Source organism: Vombatus ursinus, unplaced genomic scaffold, assembly GCF_900497805.2.
Source record: "Vombatus ursinus unplaced genomic scaffold, bare-nosed wombat genome assembly UNPS02014787.1, whole genome shotgun sequence".
In the NCBI taxonomy this organism is placed as follows: domain Eukaryota; kingdom Metazoa; phylum Chordata; class Mammalia; order Diprotodontia; family Vombatidae; genus Vombatus; species Vombatus ursinus.
The window spans coordinates 3,526,799-3,544,016 of record NW_020954565.1 but is presented as its reverse complement, the minus strand read 5'-3'; the positions used below and the strand labels follow the sequence as shown (position 1 = coordinate 3,544,016).

The 17,218-nt window shown below is 36.8% G+C and overlaps 1 protein-coding gene across 1 annotated transcript in view; it reads left to right on the top strand.

The window, feature by feature from the left end:
- Positions 1-704: 704 nt before the first annotated feature.
- The window catches only part of FRRS1 (ferric chelate reductase 1), a 76,756-nt gene continuing 60,242 nt past the window's right edge, over positions 705-17,218 (top strand). Inside the window, exon 1 of the mRNA XM_027868277.1 lies at positions 705-734. The gene's annotated coding sequence lies outside the window, so the exon portion shown is untranslated. The remainder of the gene's footprint in view (positions 735-17,218) is intronic.

The window sequence follows — 17,218 nt, the reverse complement described above, 5'->3', positions numbered from 1 at the left end:
TCTATCTATCTATCTATCTATCTATCTATCTATCTATCTATCTATCTGTCTGTCTGTCTGTTTATCCTTATTTTTAACTATCTGAAGTGTGACTATGTTATCTTACCTATATAGTTGAAAAATTGCTCAATGACAATTGTCTAGATAGGGTGACACTTCTATAAACTGTGGTTCTTACATTGGTTCTTACGTACTTTTCTATTGTCTAGGTAGAGAAACAGACTGGGTAATGGCCATAATGCTTGTCTTGGAGTCAGGAAAACCTCGGTTCACCTAATACCTTTGTCATTTACTAGCTGCATAATCCCAGAGGCTCCACTTTCCTCATCTGTAAAATGGGGATGATAACAGTATTACCCACCTCACAAAATCGTTGTAAACCTCAAATGAAATAAGTTGTGAAAAACACATAACAGTGCATATAATCATATATACAAACAATTATTGTGATTATATATTAGCAAATTGCTTTGCAGGTGAAAAATTATTAGTATTTTCTAGGTGACATACTTTTATTTCAAATTTATTACAAAAGTGTTCTTTTTCTAAAATTACATATTTCCAGCAGCATGGTTTTAAAACTAGAACTTGCCTTACTAGTTGGGCTTTGCAGTTTAGCCTGGGAAAGTTCCCGGTTGGTTACTAAGTAGGTTAGCTCCACCCAACAGCTGTAATCTGATACAAGTTGTAAGGAAACCAGGAAGTTCGTTAGGTGCACTGTCAGTCTTCTGAAGGTAAGTGTGTCTTTGAGTGGTCTCTCGGTCAAGAGTCCTGCTGGACAAAGCATTTGCAGTCTTATATAAAAGTCTAATTAGTATGAGGTTCACGAGGAAGAGTCCAGAAAGTGAATATTTAAGTGGAGAATAGGAGATTGGCAGGAGATAGGGAACAAATGCTTTTTTTTTTTTGAATGATTTTCTTATGCTTGTATTGTGGTAATGCATGCTCTGAAGGGCAGGGAATTAATGAGCTGTCCCATGACATTGAGTAATGTGCTTTAATAAGAAGAAAAGTGTGGCAATAAGGAGAAGAGTGTTTTCTCAGTTTAATAATGAAAAGCTCTAATTTTGTTTGTGCAAAAATTTCTGGGTTTAATTATTATAATTTTGAAACTACTGGGAATACAGCTTTAATTACAAAATTGGATGGCACTGCTGTATGGGAATTGATTCAGGCTTTAATTGGCTTTTTAAATACCAAGAGGCTTTTAGCCAGAAGTTTTAGTCCCAAACCTTGTAATCTGGCTTTTTTTTAAACAAAAATTCAGGGATCTGTGTTTGGTCCTGTGCTGTTTAATATTTTATCAGAGACTAGAATAGAAGCATAAATGTCATGCTTGTCAAATTTATTTGCTTCTAAAGTTGTGGAAAACTTGTAGCATCTCAAAAATTATTCCCTACTGCCTTTATTTCTTGTTCTGTAATCTATTGTAGCAGGTTTCCAGTATGTTGAAAGGGTGAATTTCCAGTTTGCAAATCTGTTGCTTGTCTTCCAAGAACTCAACTTCATTACTTGAAGGTCTTTCTCCAATTTGATTTTGTCCTTGGATAGTGTGAGAGATATGTGACTTAAAGTGGATTGGTTTCAGATCTAGGTTTCATTTTCAGAGTGAAAAAGGACCCAAACTTTAAATTTTAATTGGTTTTGCATGAAGCAGGGGAAAGTACACTAATTTGACTAGTAGAGGAAAGATGAAGTTGTATGGTTTATGCCCCTTTAATGGGATGCACCTTTTTTGGGAGGGGGGCAGGCAATTGGGGTTAAGTGACTTGCCCACAGTCACACAGCTAGTGAGTGTTATGTGTCTGAGGCTGGATTTGAACTCAGGGGCTCCTGACTCCAGGGCCAGTGTTCTATCCACTTCACTGCCTAGTTGCCCTTTCCCCCCCACTTTTTTTTTTTGATGCACCTTTTCTACCTGACACTTATTATCAGTTCAGTTAAAAAAAAACCTCAATTATGTACCAATTATGAGCCACTGGGGATATAAGGACAAAACCAGTATTTGCCCCTATATTTATATTGCATTACAAAGAATTTTTCTTATAATGATGCTGAATCAGGTAGTCTGTTTTATGTCTTTATTAGTAACATATTAACTGACATTTATATAGTACTTTAAGGTGTGCAAAGCAGTTTGCTACATATCTGATTTTATCCTCACAAAAACTCTGTTGTATAAGTCTATAAGTATCATTATCCCTGTTTTCTAGATGAGGAAACCCAGACTTAGAGAGAGGTTGAGTGACTTACTTGTGATCACACGGCTATTACATGTCAGAGCTGGTAAATGAACTTAGGTTTCTTGGAATACTTTGTAAAATGTTATATGACTATGAGTTGTCCTTAATGCTTTTTTGAGTTCAGTACTTTTCCCTGCAAATTGTGGGGATGCCTGTCAATTGGGGAATGGCTTAACAAGTCGTGGTATATGATTGTGAGGGAATACTACTGTGTTATAAGAAATGATGAGCTCATTGAATTTAGAAAAACATTTTTAGATTTGCATGATATAATGAAGAGCATAATGAGCAGAACCAAGACAATGTTATATTCAATAACAGCAATATTGTTTTAAGAACAACATTGAGTGACTAAGTCATTTTGACAATTGTAAACACCCGAATTAACTACAAAGGACATGGGAAGGAAGATGCTTTTTGCATCTAGAGAAAGAAATGATAAATAGAAGTATGTATAGAATGATTTTACATATATTCATATTTGTGTCTATTGGTAGCCATCTCTAGAGCGGGGAGGAAGGAAGGGAAGAAAAAAAGGAAAAATTAAGAAATTTACACGATTACTTTATTGTATATTTAAAAGAAATAGTGAGTTGTATGTAATAAATTTTCAGTTTCATGCTATGTTATGGAAATGCTTGTTTTAGTTAATAAATTAAGAATAAAATAAAATAAAATAAAGAAGGTTCTTTCCAGCTCAAAGATTTTTTGCACTGAGATTAATATGCATTGACAATTAGCAACCTATTAAACTGATACTTTTATGCACTGCACAGATTACCCAAATATGTGTGATCATATCTCTTATATGGGTAGCAGATTTAATGAAATTCTGTTAAAAAAATAATGTTTACACTGTGTAGTTAGATTAGTATTCTCATTGCTTCACAAACAAACCATATTCCTTTTTCTCCCCCCATACCTTCAAATTTCTTCCACCCTCTTTTCTGCCTATACCAACTCATAGTTTAAGACCCAGTTCAGGTCGCAGCTGCTACCCAAAACCTACTCTGCTTGAACCCTTATTGGTCTCTCTTCTCTGAATATCTTTTCATTATATACTGTCTTGTATCATTCACTGTTGTTTCATATTGCATTCTCAAGTGGTCTATCTACTTCTTGTGCTCCGAGTGATGGCTTATAGTTTTGTATCTCTAATAGCATCTAACACTGTGTTTAAAGTATAGCAGAAGGTCACAACAACTCAGGACTTGTTAGACGATTGGCTGGTTGACAGAAGACAAACTTGGGTCAGATAACCTTTTGTTTTAAGATGACAGACTGACCAATACAGTGAATCTCAAAGCAGTCATTTCCTTTAAAAATACTGAAACTATAAAATGCTGGGTAAGTTGAGCAGAAAACATTTTATTAAGAACTTTGACTCTCTCTCCTTTCCTTCCTTCTTATGAATCTGTCATTTGTTGTAGAATTCAAATCCTTTTACTCTTTGAAGGATTCATAATTTAGTTGGGTATTATTTCAGAAAGGTGCTGACATTTAAAAAATACCTTAGATAATCTCATTAGTTAGTTATAAATTCTTAATCTCTCTATCATTCTTATGTAATTGGCAATATGATCCTTGTCCCTACTATTTTTTTTTGCCCCTACTGTTTTTCAAGGCATTTGGCTAACTTAGGAAAATTGCTTGTTGAAAATCATGGAACACTAAGAAACTGAAGTTAGAAAACAGACCTGATGACTTCTTGTAGTGTAAAGAACATTGCTGAGTGATCAGCAAATTGCTGGACTTGGAGTCAAGAAGACCCAAGTTTGAATCTTGCCTCAGACATTTATTAACTGTGTGATGCTGAGTGAATCTCTGGGCCTCATTTTCCACATCTGTAAACTAGGAATAATAATAGCACCTGACTCTCAGGTGCTGATGACAACTCAGGTTTGTTATTAGAATCAAATGAGATAATGTAAGTAAAGAATTTTGTAAACCTTTAAGTGCTATATAAATGTTAGTTATCATCATCATCATCATCATCATCATCATCATCATCATCATCAATATTATTAATTTGAAAGCAAAGGACCTGGTTCCAAATCCTGACTCTGACATTATCACCTTTGGTCAAGTCATTTAAACTCTTTGATCCTCAGTAGAGGATCGAATTTTCTATATCAAAGGGATATTTTGAGGAAAGTACTTTATAAAACTTAACTTGATATATTAATGAGTATTTTCAGATTCCTTGTTCTTTATTGTCTACTCAATCATTATACCATTTCTTTTATCTTCTAGCAGCTTTCACTAAACTCTAAAACTGTTGTCTCTATGTCACTGGTTCGTTCCGTGTAACTGTGTCAGTGGGTCTCCAGTGGGGTATTTCAGAAATCCATGCTTGGCTCTGCCCTGTAGGTTAAAGGCATAAATAGCACAAAACTGGATGGCAGGATCCAGAAGGATCTTGAAAGATTAGAGCACTGGGCTGAATCTAATAAAATGAAATTCATTAGCAATACACATAAAGGCTTACACTTGGGTACAAAAAATATGCAAGTATAAGATGTTGTTGAGTCATCTCTGACTCTTTATGAGCTTGTGGACCATAATGTCCATGGGGTTTTCTTGGCAAACATACTGGAATGGCTTGCCATTTCCTTCTCCAGTGGATTAAGTCAAACAGAATTTAAATAATTTTCCCAGGGTCACACAGTTAATAAGTATCTGAGGCTGGATTTGAACTCAGCTCTTCCTGACTCTAGGCTCAATGCTATATCCACTGAGCCACCTAGCTACCTCAAGTATAAGGAATTATTGTTAAACAGTAGTTGTTCTGAAAAGGATCTGGGAATTTTAATGGATTGTAAGGTCAACTCTGTGATGTGGTAGCCCCCCCTCCCCAAAAAAGGGTTAATGCAATGTTAGGCTGCAGTAAGAGAGACATAGCTTCTAGGAATATGGAAGATGATAATCCATCATCATCAAATCTCATCTAGAATATCTTCACCACTTTGGGGCACCATGGTCCAAGAAGATGGAGAATGTCCAGAGAGGGGCAACAACCTGGAGTCTGTGTCATATGAGGACTAGTTGAAGGAACTAGGTCTGTTTAGCCTGGAGAAGACTCAGGGGCAACATGATAATTATCTTCAAATATTTGAAGGTCTGTTATAGAAAAATATTTTATTATGTTCAGAAAACCTTATTAATATTGTTTAAACCTAGCTTGATGTGGCTAGAAATTGACTGGTCTCAGAGGTGCTCCTAGGGAAGCTGGACAGCTGCAGGGAATACTTGGATCTCTTCCAGGTTTTGGATCCATCCAATGCTTGTGTTTTGGGTCCCTCAAATTTGAGCGTTTATGCTTGCTGATATACATCTTAGTGGATCTTGTATGGGAACTACCCTGTCTTCAAAATAGCTATTAGTCAGGGGCAGCTAGGTGGTACAGTGGATAGAGCGCCAGCCCTGGAGTCAGAAGGACCTGAGTTCAAATCCGACCTCAGACACATGATACTTACTAGCTGTGTGACTCTAGGTAAGTCACTTAACCCTGATTGCCCCCCTCCTCACAACAAAATAGCTGCTAGTGCTCATCTCTGAAACTCTATATAACTTGAAGAGACTGAGGATGGGAACCTTCTTCTAGATTTCCTCCTCTACCAAATGACTAAATAAATTTCTTTCTAAAACTATTTTAGACTTTGGGGTTTGTTCTCATAACTAATACTGTCACGTGGAAAAGGGATTAGACTTGTCTTGTTTGACCCCAGAAAGCAGAACCAGAAGTGAGGTATAAGTTGCAAAAAGGCAAAATTAGACTTGGTCAGGAAAAACTTCTTAAAAGTTGGAGGCTGTCCAAAATTAGAATGGGTTGCCTAGAGAGGTGGTGGATTTCTCCATCCTGACAGGTCTTCAAGCAGAAGCTGGATGAAGACTTGTTGGGTTTGTAATAGTGGGGATAACATTTGTGTATAGGTTAGACTAGATCATCACTGAAGTCCCTTCTAAATCTCAAATTCTGTGATTCTGTGCTTTTCATTTTTAGCATTTCATCTGAAAATATTGTAACTTTATTACTGAAAATGTTAATAAAAATAAGAAAAAAAATTTTCTCTAGTAGTTCCTGCTATCAAAATGGAGTTTAAAACATTGAAAGATATTTGCTTGTTAATGTAATTAGCCTTCTCTCCTTTTAAAAATAAGTCTATTGACCCTACCCACCAATCCCTTTGTAGAAAACTAATTTGAATTAAACATTTTCATTTTTTCAAAATATTGAGAATCTAGTTTTAAAGGGATACTGGAAATACTTGAGCTGCTTTTCACTTGTTGATGACATTGATTTTTACTTTGGCTTAACTCCAAAACAAATCTTTTCTTTAGAATATATAGGCATTACATAAACATTGCTTCTGTATGTATCAGCTCTGATGAGGATTATTTGCAGGCTTCATAAATGGAATAAAGTGAGAGATTTTCTTGATGTAACTAGGCAAGAATTTGAATAAAGGAAGGAGGAAAATAAAGATATATGTATATATATACATGATATATACATATATATATATGTATGAAAAATTTCCTGAGGTGGAATTAACTGAGCTGTGATTTGTGAAAGATAGAAAAAAAGGGCAGCAGCATGAAGTGTGTTATTCTCCAAAAGAGAAAGAAAAGAGGTGGCAGGGAAGACATACTGTGTTAGGCAACTACTGGTGCCAGCCACCATTTTCCTACTCAGACCTTTCTCCATCCTTTTGAACCATGGTGCCCCAAAGTGATGACAATATTCTAGATGAGATTTGTGAAGGCAGAGTACAGTTGGACTACCACTTCCCTATATAGATATATAACCCTAAATATCTATTTATATACATATATGTTAGCTATTATTATTATTGAAATCTTTGCTGAAGAAATACACAAACTAGATATTTAAAATATATAAATTGCATTCTTAAACTTAAAGAATATCATCTTAATATATTTTGATACATTTTGAAATCTGATCATTACAATAACACAAGAGAGAGGCAGTGTGGTACAGAGGAGAGAGAACTGGCCTCAGAACTAAGAAGACCTAGGCTCTGGTGATGCCTCTGATATGTGTATATATACCTTGGGACCTTGGGCAAGTCTCTTAGCCTCTCACTGTTCTAGGTAACTAAGCCTAAGACTTAAGTTGCAAATCATGTACTGACCTATATTGATAGATGGAATTTCCTTACCTAGGAATTTACCATCCCAATGTCATCACATGTTTATTCCCTATCCCTATTAATACAAAATATTGCTTTCTTGATTCATGTTCACTTTGATCTAGTGTTGCTGCTATTTTAAAAAAAGCAGTAAAGATTTTTGAATTTTTACCTTTCCATTAATAAATAACCTTTATGTTGTCAAAAGATAAAATAAGCAAAAATATTAGTAGAGGCTATCACATTTAGAAACTAACTGTGCTGGTTAGGTAATTCTCTACCGAGTTCCACTGATGGAAACTCACTATATAACAGAAATTACAAACAAGTGAGTCTGTTTTGTTTTCTTTTGACAACATAGAAATTTTGTTTTAACTTGATCAATCCATCATGTGGAACCCTCTACCCGTGAGATACAAAGTCAAAAGAGCAAAGCAATGGGATTTTGAATAGATAGGAATCTTGTGCTCCCACCAAGAATCAAGCCACGATCATTTATTAAATGGTAACAAAGATTAGCTTGAGAAAAATATAACTTCTACCTCATCATTCTCTTTTTGTAAGGTGTGGCATTTAAATTAAAAAAAAAAACCTAGAATTTCTTTTTTGTGTACTTTTTAAAAAATTTAGATGATTTCTTTGAAAAGTCATCAGAAACCAATTAGGCAGCTAGATGGTGTAGTAAGTGGAGTGCTGGGCCCAGAGTCAGGAAGACCTGAGTTCAAATCCATCCTCAAACACTTACAAGCTCTGTGACCCTGGACTAGTCACTCTGCCTCACTTTTCTCAACTGTAAGATGGGAATGATAATGGTTGTTATGAGGACCCAATGAGATAATATTTGCAAAAACTTAGCTTGGCACATTGTAGATGCTTGATAAATGCTTCTTCCCTTCCCTTTTCTTCTCAAGAAGAAGTTTGTTGCTGTAACAGTAATGATGATAGCCCACATTTGTATAGTACAAAGCACTTCATGATAATCTTATGGAGGGGTGGTCTGAAAAATAACTTGAAAATATTTTTTTAATGTGAGTATATTCTTTATCACCCTGAGAGCCCACTAATCACTCAACGAACAATTATCAAGCACCACCCATTTGCCAGGTACCATGCTAGGTGCTGGGTGATGCGGTGAGAAAGAACCGAAAGTCCCTGTTCTCAAGGATCATACTAAATATATACAGGATAGTGGGCCCTAGCAAATGGTGGGATCAGAATAGACTTTTCGTGGAAGGTGGTGATTAGAACTGCATCATGAAAAGAGAGAGGGTTCTGTGAGGGAGAAGGGAGAAAGGAGAGCATTCTAGGCAATGGGGATGCAGAAGTTTGGAGACGTGAGATGGATTGCCCTATGTGAGGAATAACAGCCACAACAAAAAGGCCAGTTAATGTTTTCCGAGATTGTACATGTGTAACCTATATCAGATTGCTTATCATCTCAGGGAGGGGGGAGGGGAGGAAGGGAGGGATAGAATCTGAAACTTAAAACACCCAAAAAAACAACAGATTTAAAAATTATGTTAACATGTAATTGGGGAAAAATATTATTGAAAGCAAATAAAAGGCCCGTTTGGTTGTATTATAGAGTATAGGGAGGGAAGTAATAAACAATGAGTCTGGAAAGATAGGTTGGGGTAGGATTGTGAAGGGCTTTAAAAGCCATTTATATTTGATCCTAGAGGTAATTGGGAGCCTTAGGAATTTATTGACTAGTGGAGTGACATAGTCAGATTTGTGCTTAAGGATTATCAACTTGACAGCTGTGTGGAGGACAGACTGGAATGGGGAGAGAGACGAGTCAGGGAAATGCATTAGAAAGCTATTGGAATATTCCAGGTAAGAAGTGATGAGGGCCTGAATCAAAGTGCAGGCTGTGTGAGGAGAGAGGTTTTGGATTCCAGAAATGTTGTGGAGGTAGAAATGACAAGACTGGGACAACTGATTGGCTATATGGAGTGAATGAAGAGTTGAGATTACAACTGGAAATGCTAGAAAAACGGTGATAGCTGGGACAGAAATAGTGAAGCTTGGGGAAAACGTAATGAATCCTGTTTTGGACTGTAGATTTTGAGACGTCTGGGGCATCCATTGTGAAGTATCTAATGATTTATTGGTGAAACAGGACTGAAACTCAGGGAAACTGGGGATATATATATATATATATATATATATATATATTTATATTCATGAATATATAGTCACATGTATATATGGATCATTTGCATAAGGATGATAATGGCTGTTCTATAGAATAGCTTTTTTATGTCTGCTTTGCTTCTGAGTTACTTAATGCTTTTCAAATCTTTTTCACTGAGGACCTGAAATGATAATAATTGAACACTGATATATCACTGAGTCTCAGCCTTTTATTACTATAACCTTAAGTTGGACTGTATTAACCCCAAGGCCTAAAAAGGAACTAAAAATAGGTCAGAACACATTCTCAAAAAATTCATATATGACAGTGTCATACAATTTAAAATTAGGTGGCGTAGCCCATAGAGGACACTTGCTCTCTTTTCCTTCTTTTTTCCCTACCCTTGCCAAAAGGTCTCAACCTCCCTGTAGTTCATTAAGGAAGTGAAGCTGGTTGAGTGTCAATGGCTGTTGCTTCCCTAATTTGAATCTTTGAGATGTCTTTTAAACATTGTTATCTTTTATTTTTACATACTTTTCATCTCCTGATATATCCCTCCTCGTGTCTCTCCTAGTGATCCATCTGTTAGAATAAAAAAGAGAAAATAAAAACAGTTCAGCAAAATTAACCAACACATTTGCCACATCTGACATTAGATGTAGTATTCCTCAACTCTGCAAAGAAGGGAGGGAAGTGGTGTATTATCCTATCTCTTTTTGGGGGCCAAATTTGGTCATTATGATTCATTTTTTCTTTATTAATTTTTATTGTTTTATTATTTTTCCATTATTGTAATTGTGTGTATTTTTTCCTATTTATGCTTCTTTGTATTCATCATATTCATAGTTTCTTCTAGGAGATTAATATTCTATTGCATTAATGTACTGCAGTTATTTAGCCATTCCTCAATTAAGGGACATTAACTTTGTTTTAGGTTCTTTGCTATTAACATTTTGGCATATATGGATCCTTCCTTTGATCACTTACTTCCTTGAGTAAAAAGAGTTGCAGTGAGATCACTGGGTCAAAAGATATTCGTTTATTCATTCAACAAACATTTATTAAATGTCTACTATGTGCCAGGCACTGTTGGGAGAGACAACATGCAAACAAATATATACAAAGCAAGCTAAATACAGGATAAACAGGAAATAATTCAAAGAGGGAAAGCACTGGAATTAAGAGGAGTTAGGGAAGTCTTCCTGTAAAAAGTGGGATTTTAGTTGGATCTTAAAGGAAGCTAGGGAAATTAGTAGTTTGTTTGGAGGAGGGAGAGTGTTCCAGGCATGGGGGCAGACAGAGAAAATGCCCTGAGCATAGATGGAGTATCTTGTTGGATGAGCAAAGATGGAGTATCTTGGAATAGCCAACAAGTGTCACTGGATCAAAGGGGGCATAAGGTATAAAAAGACTGGAAAGGTTAGAGGAGGCTAGGTTATAAAGGGTTCTGACTGACAAACAGAGCATTTTGTATTTGCCCTGGAGGCAATAGGAAGCCACTAGAGTTTATTGAGTTAGAAGGGTGATATAATCAGACCTGCATTTTAGGAAAATCACTTTAGCAGTTGAAAGGAAGATGGGCTGGAGTGGGAGAGACTTGAGGCTGGCAGACCCACCAGCAGCCTATTGCAGTAATCAAGATGTGAGGTCTTGCATTAATCAAGATGAGGGACTGCAGTGTCAGAGGTGAGAAGGGGGAGTATTTGAGAGATGTTGCAAAGGTGAAATCTTATAAGCCTTGGCAGCAGATTGAATATGGGGGGGGGCAGGCTTGAGAGATAGTGAGGAATCCGGGATAACTCCTAGGTTGTGAGCCTGAGGGGACCGGGAGGAGGAGGGGAGGATTTAGGGGGAAAGATAATGAGTTCTATTTTGGACATATTGAGTTTATTAAGATGTCTACTGGACATCCAGTTTAAGACGTTTGAAAGACAGTTGGAAATTCTAGATTGGCGGTCAGCAGAGAGTTTGGGGCAGGAGAGATAGATTTGGGAATCATCAGCATACAGATGGTAATTAAATCCATGGGAGCTAATGATATCATCAGGTGAAATAATATAAAGGGAGAAGAGAAGATGACCCAGGATAGAACCCTGAAGGACACCCACTGTTAGAGGACATAATCTGGAGGACGATCCAGTAAAAAAGACAGAGAAAGAGCAGTTAGATAATAGGAAGAGAACCAGGAGGGGGTGGTGTCCTAAAAACCTATAGAAAAGAGAGGATCAAGGAGGAGAATAATCAATAGTGTTAAAGGCTGCAGAGAAGTCAAAGAGAATGAAGATTGAGAAAGGACCATTGGAACTGACAATCATTAGTAGATTATTAGTAAATTTGGAGAAATCAGTTTGGTGGGTTCAGAAGAGAGGAGAGAGTGCAGGTATTCAAATTGCAGATGGCCTTGCTGAGGACTTCAGTTACAAAGGGCATAAGAAAAATAGGATGATAGCAGGCATGGAAAGATCAAGTGAGGGTTTTTCCAGGATAGGGGTTACATGGACATGTTTGAAGGCAGTAGGAAATGAGCTAGTAGAGGGAGATATTGAAAATAAGTGAAAGTGTGGAGATGACAGAGGGGGCAATCTGTTGGAGGAAACAGGATGGAATGGAATCTCTTAGCCAGGTAGAGGGGTTAACCTTGGTAAGAAGTAAGGCTACTTCATCATATGAAACAGGGATGAAGGAGGAAAAAGTGGTGGAAGGCACCTGAGTGATATGACACGGGGAAAAGGGGAGTTTATGGCAAATGGTTTCAATTTTTTTTCTGTAAAATATGAGGCAAAGATATGAAATTTTAAGTTATTTTCTTAGCATAACCCAAATTTCTTCCCAGAATGTCTGGAACAATTTAAAGCTCTACCAAGAGTGTATGAGTGTACCCTTCAGGATGACGTTGATGGGAAGATGAGGTGCTACCACTGGCATCCCTGATCTATGGCTGGGGGGAATTAGGGGTGTTCTTGAAGATGACCATTCCTCTCATATCAAAAGTTTGGGGAGCATACTTTTTTTTTCTCACTGTGAATCATTTAGAACCTTTGTTTAGACACGTATTCTATTTTGATTTTGATTTAAGATTCCAGGGTAGTAACCAGTAGCCTATGCTCTATATAGTAATTAAAAATTCCCCTTGACCACCTTATTATGTAAGTATGTAGAGTTAACTTCTTCAAGCATGTTTACCTGCACATATGCCCATCCTACATAGTTTAAAAAGACTTAATACATAAGAAAGATACAAGGCTTTTGATATAGTACTAAGATAAAAGGTGTTCAGGTACTTGGCTTAGCATTCACAAAATCTTATGCATGTTAGATTTTGAACTCCTTTGATGCAATACTATTATCCTCAGTATTTGTTTCAGGCATGTTAGTGCTTGCTCAATCAAATTGCCTCATGCAAAATTAGTCAAAATCCTAGGACAAGTTTAAGCTCACAGAGAATGTTATTAAATCCTGGGTGTTCTAAGATCTAAATTCCTATTCAAATTAAATCAGTGTCTTTTAGAGTACCTCTTGGTTTGGGCAAGGCTGCAGAATTCAATAGGTTGAATTTTTGTCCCATTAAGCAAAAAAGCTACATTCTTTTTACAGTTCAAGAGTAAAAAAAAAAATCTCCGTAAGTTAGAATGAATTTGGAGTGTTTGTTTTTTTGGATTGCTCGGGTTGCTTGCTAGGATTGTTTCCTATCCCCTACTTTTTCTTTCCCTATAGATATCCTGGCCATACCACTTGTGATGTTGCTAGAGTTTCAGTGGCAGTTCATGTCCAGCTTCAGACACTAACACTGACCTTGGCCAAGTCACCTAACTGCTGCTTGCCTCAGTTTCTTCTTCTGTAAAATGTGGATAATAGTAGCAACTACCTCTCAGGGTTGTTGAGGGGATCAAATGAGAGAATAATTGTAAAGTGCTTAGTATAGTGTCTGGCACATAGTAAGCACTATGTAAAATATTATTTATTATTATTATTGTAATGAAAAAGATTATTAGAGAGACCTCTTTAGTACACCTAGAAATTGTGTCAGAGCTGTGGTAGGACCTTACTAATGGTAGTGGATTTGCAAAAAACCAAACAAGAGTCTCTTCCCCATGCTAACTGTTTAAAGGTACTTAAGAGTGCGTAACTGACATTGACTTGTTTGATAGGATTAGTGCAGTCTTATTGATAATTATGGGAAACTCATCACCTTATTTAAAAAATTGTTTTACCCACTTCATGGGCCTAACTTGTTCACCAAAGAGAACAAAAGAAAAAAATGTCCTCAACTGTTCATAAACTTGTTATTGCATATAAGCAGAGTAATTACCTGCAGAGTTCTTAGGTGTGCCAAATAGAAAAGCTGGGTAATTTCTAGAATTGTACCTAGAGTACTGTCTTTTTCCTGGGTTGCCTCTGACAACCTTTTGAACCAAAGGGTCATAATTTACTATATTGTGATATATTTTTGCATGAACAATTGTTATTGATTTAGCTTTCATTCCCCCTCAAAATCAAGTTTTGTTTTCTCTTAATGCCAAGGCCAGTCTTTTGATTACTAAATATTCATGGAACCTCAGAGCTGTAAGCAACTCCAGAGGCCATTTAGTCCATCCTGTACCTGACTGAGACTACCTTTACAATATCCTTAAGAAGTGGTCCTTCAGCCTTGGCTTAAAGACTCCAGGAAAGGGGAACCTGTCTCTCTTATCTTGAACTCATGAAGTGATTTTCTGAACCCAACTGTAAGGCTTTACACTTGCATTGATTCTTCTTACTTGACTCTCCCACACATAAGTACTTTAAATTTAAAATTTATTCTCTTATCCTTCCCATGAGTTTCATATCATCATCAAAGCACAGTGTGATCTATGACTACTCTCACCTTGCTTCTTACTGTCTGTAGTCTCAGTAGCATACATGAAATTAACCTCCCTGCTTGGTGATAGCTCTAGTATTGAGTATATTTTGAGTGCACAGAAAACATTTGTTGTTTTTGACTTTGTATAGGGTAAAAAATGTCTTAAACATAAATATTTTAAGCATCTGACTTTGTGGCAGGAAAGGCAATCCTATTCAAACAACTCTTCATTATAGCTGATGTGATCAATCAGAAAGGATCTATAAAATACTGTATGCTGGGTGATATGCCAAATGCTGGGGATAATAAGAATGAATAAAAACATAAATGTGAAAGTGAAATAGTGAAAATGTAAAACAGGAAAGCAAAAACATTATCTCATTTGGTGTTTTCCCTTTTTTTTTGCTCCAATACTCTCCTTTCTTTAAAAAATGTATGTGGAGTTTGCTCCTTTCCTTGCTCTAGTTCTGACGGGTCCTAACCTGATATTGTCATTTGTGTTGGTAGCAGACTTTGCTGTAAGGTCCCAGGTGCTTTGCTGTCTAAGTGCTACTCTAGCCCTTTTTTCCTGCGATGGTTTAAGCATGAGCTGCTTGGGTGCTAGTGTTGCCTTGTCTCCTACCTGTGCCTCTAGAGTAGGCTATATTTTCAGAGCTTTACTAGAGTGTTTGTGGAGTGGCTCATTCCCTTTAGGTCTTAACATGCTGCCATCTTAGCCAGAAGTCTATTTCATTTGATCCTCACAAAAACTGTGAGGTAGGAGCTATTGTTATCCCCATTTTACACGTGAGGCAACTGAGGCTGAGACGTTAAATGACCTGCCTTGTGTCTCTCTGTTACTTTCCATCTCTCTCACACACAGAGCAAGTAAATATCTGAAGCAGAGGCAAACTCAGTGTTCTTGACCACATCAGGAAATGATCCATTATACTACTAGGGCAGCTAGGTTGCACAGTGGATAGAGCATTGGACCTGAGTCAGAAAGACTTGAGTTCGAATCCAGCCTCAGAAACTAGTTATATGACCCTGGGCAAATAACAACCTTGTTGGCCTCAGTTTCCTCATCTGTAAAATGAGCTGGAGAAGGAAATGGCAAACTACTCCAATGTCTTTGCCAAGAGAACCCAAATGGGGTCACAAAGAGTCAGACACGACTGAAAGGAGGGTAGAAAGAAAACATGTGGGATTGTTATGTCAGGGAATGATTTACCTAGTTTCTATTTTGCTTCTTATCAGTCTTCTGGGAATTCTTATGATTATTTAAAATAGGGAATTTTAAATCACATCTTTTTGTCATACCTCTTCACATTGTTTACATATAAATTTATGCTTACATTGGGTAGGGATCTTAAGATCATAGATTTGTTTTTCAGGATCAAACCCTTCCACTTTCCCCCTTCTCCTTGGAGGATATTGTTTATCTCTGGGTTAGGTCCTGTAAGATCAGCCTACATACAGATCCTGTCTTTTAATTAAGTGCAATACTGTTTTGTATTCAATAAAATGTCTGGTGCATAGTAAGTACTTAATAAACGTTTGTTGAATAGCCTTGAATCACACATGTTCCATGTTATGTTCTCTGTGGTTAAAGGGGGAATATACAGGGAAATTACCATAACTTTAGTTTTTTCCAGGAGGGATGATGACAGTAGATGATCCAGCTTCCAAAGGACCCATAGCCTATTTAGTGTGGGAGACTAGGGTTTTAACAAGAAATTGCATTGGAATGGAACCACAAGTTTCCATATAACCCAGTACAACACATGACCGATTAAATTTGAAATTAATCCCTTTGGACCTGTGTGCAGTTTTTCTTCAGTTTTTCCAGGTTCATTGTTTCCAAGATTTTTGTATTGTCTTAATGAATGACAGGCTATTGGATTTTTAGTCGCTTCCCTTTTTAGACATCATAATCTCTAATATCACTATGGTACTTTTCCTGCCCCTTCTTTGAATCATAGCTGGAAGTGACTTCAGAGATTATCTAGTACAATTCCTTCATTTTACAGATGCCAACAAGGTTAAATGATAGACCAAAGTCACACAGCCACCAAGTGGTATTCATTCATTTAACAATCATTTATTAAATGCCTACCATAACTACACCACACCATACCACATTATTTAGAGATAGCAATCTTATCTCCTTTAAATCTTCTCTTTTCCAGGCTAAACATCTCCAGTTTCTTCAACCAATATGACATGGTTTTGAATCCTCTCACCATTTGGGTCAGCTTGCTCCAGATACACTCAAATTTGTCAAAGTTTCTCCTAAAATGTATGACCAAGAACTGATACAATGGAATCATAACCCCCATTGTTCTGGACTCAAGCTGTATTATTAGAATTATAAAGATAGAATTAACTTTTTTTCTTTTTGGCAGACATGTCACCCAATTGATTTATCTTCTTCATGTAAGCCACTGGACATAGAAGTAGGAGAGATTTGTTCTTATTTCCTAATTGCTAGATAAGGAAAACATTTCTCTCTTTGACCTGTCAGAGATTTCTCCACACTGTGCTCCAGTCTTTGTATGTGACATTTGGCAAGTACTCATTATACCCTCCTAGGGAATTTAGTGGTTCCAATCTTTTGCGCTTCTTGCTTTTGATCCACTTTTTCTGTTCTGGTTAGTATTCCTGAGACCAATGAAAATATTTAGATTTTGTTCTTATTAGTAAACTTGGTTTCTCTATTCCATTTCCCTGTACTGGAACTCCTTCTTTTTGAGAATCCATGTGGTTTTGGAACCCTTGGTTTAGGACACCATGATCCCCCATGGATAAAGTGCTGAACTTGGAGCCAGATAGGCTTGGGTTCAATCCCATCTCTTAGTTACTATAT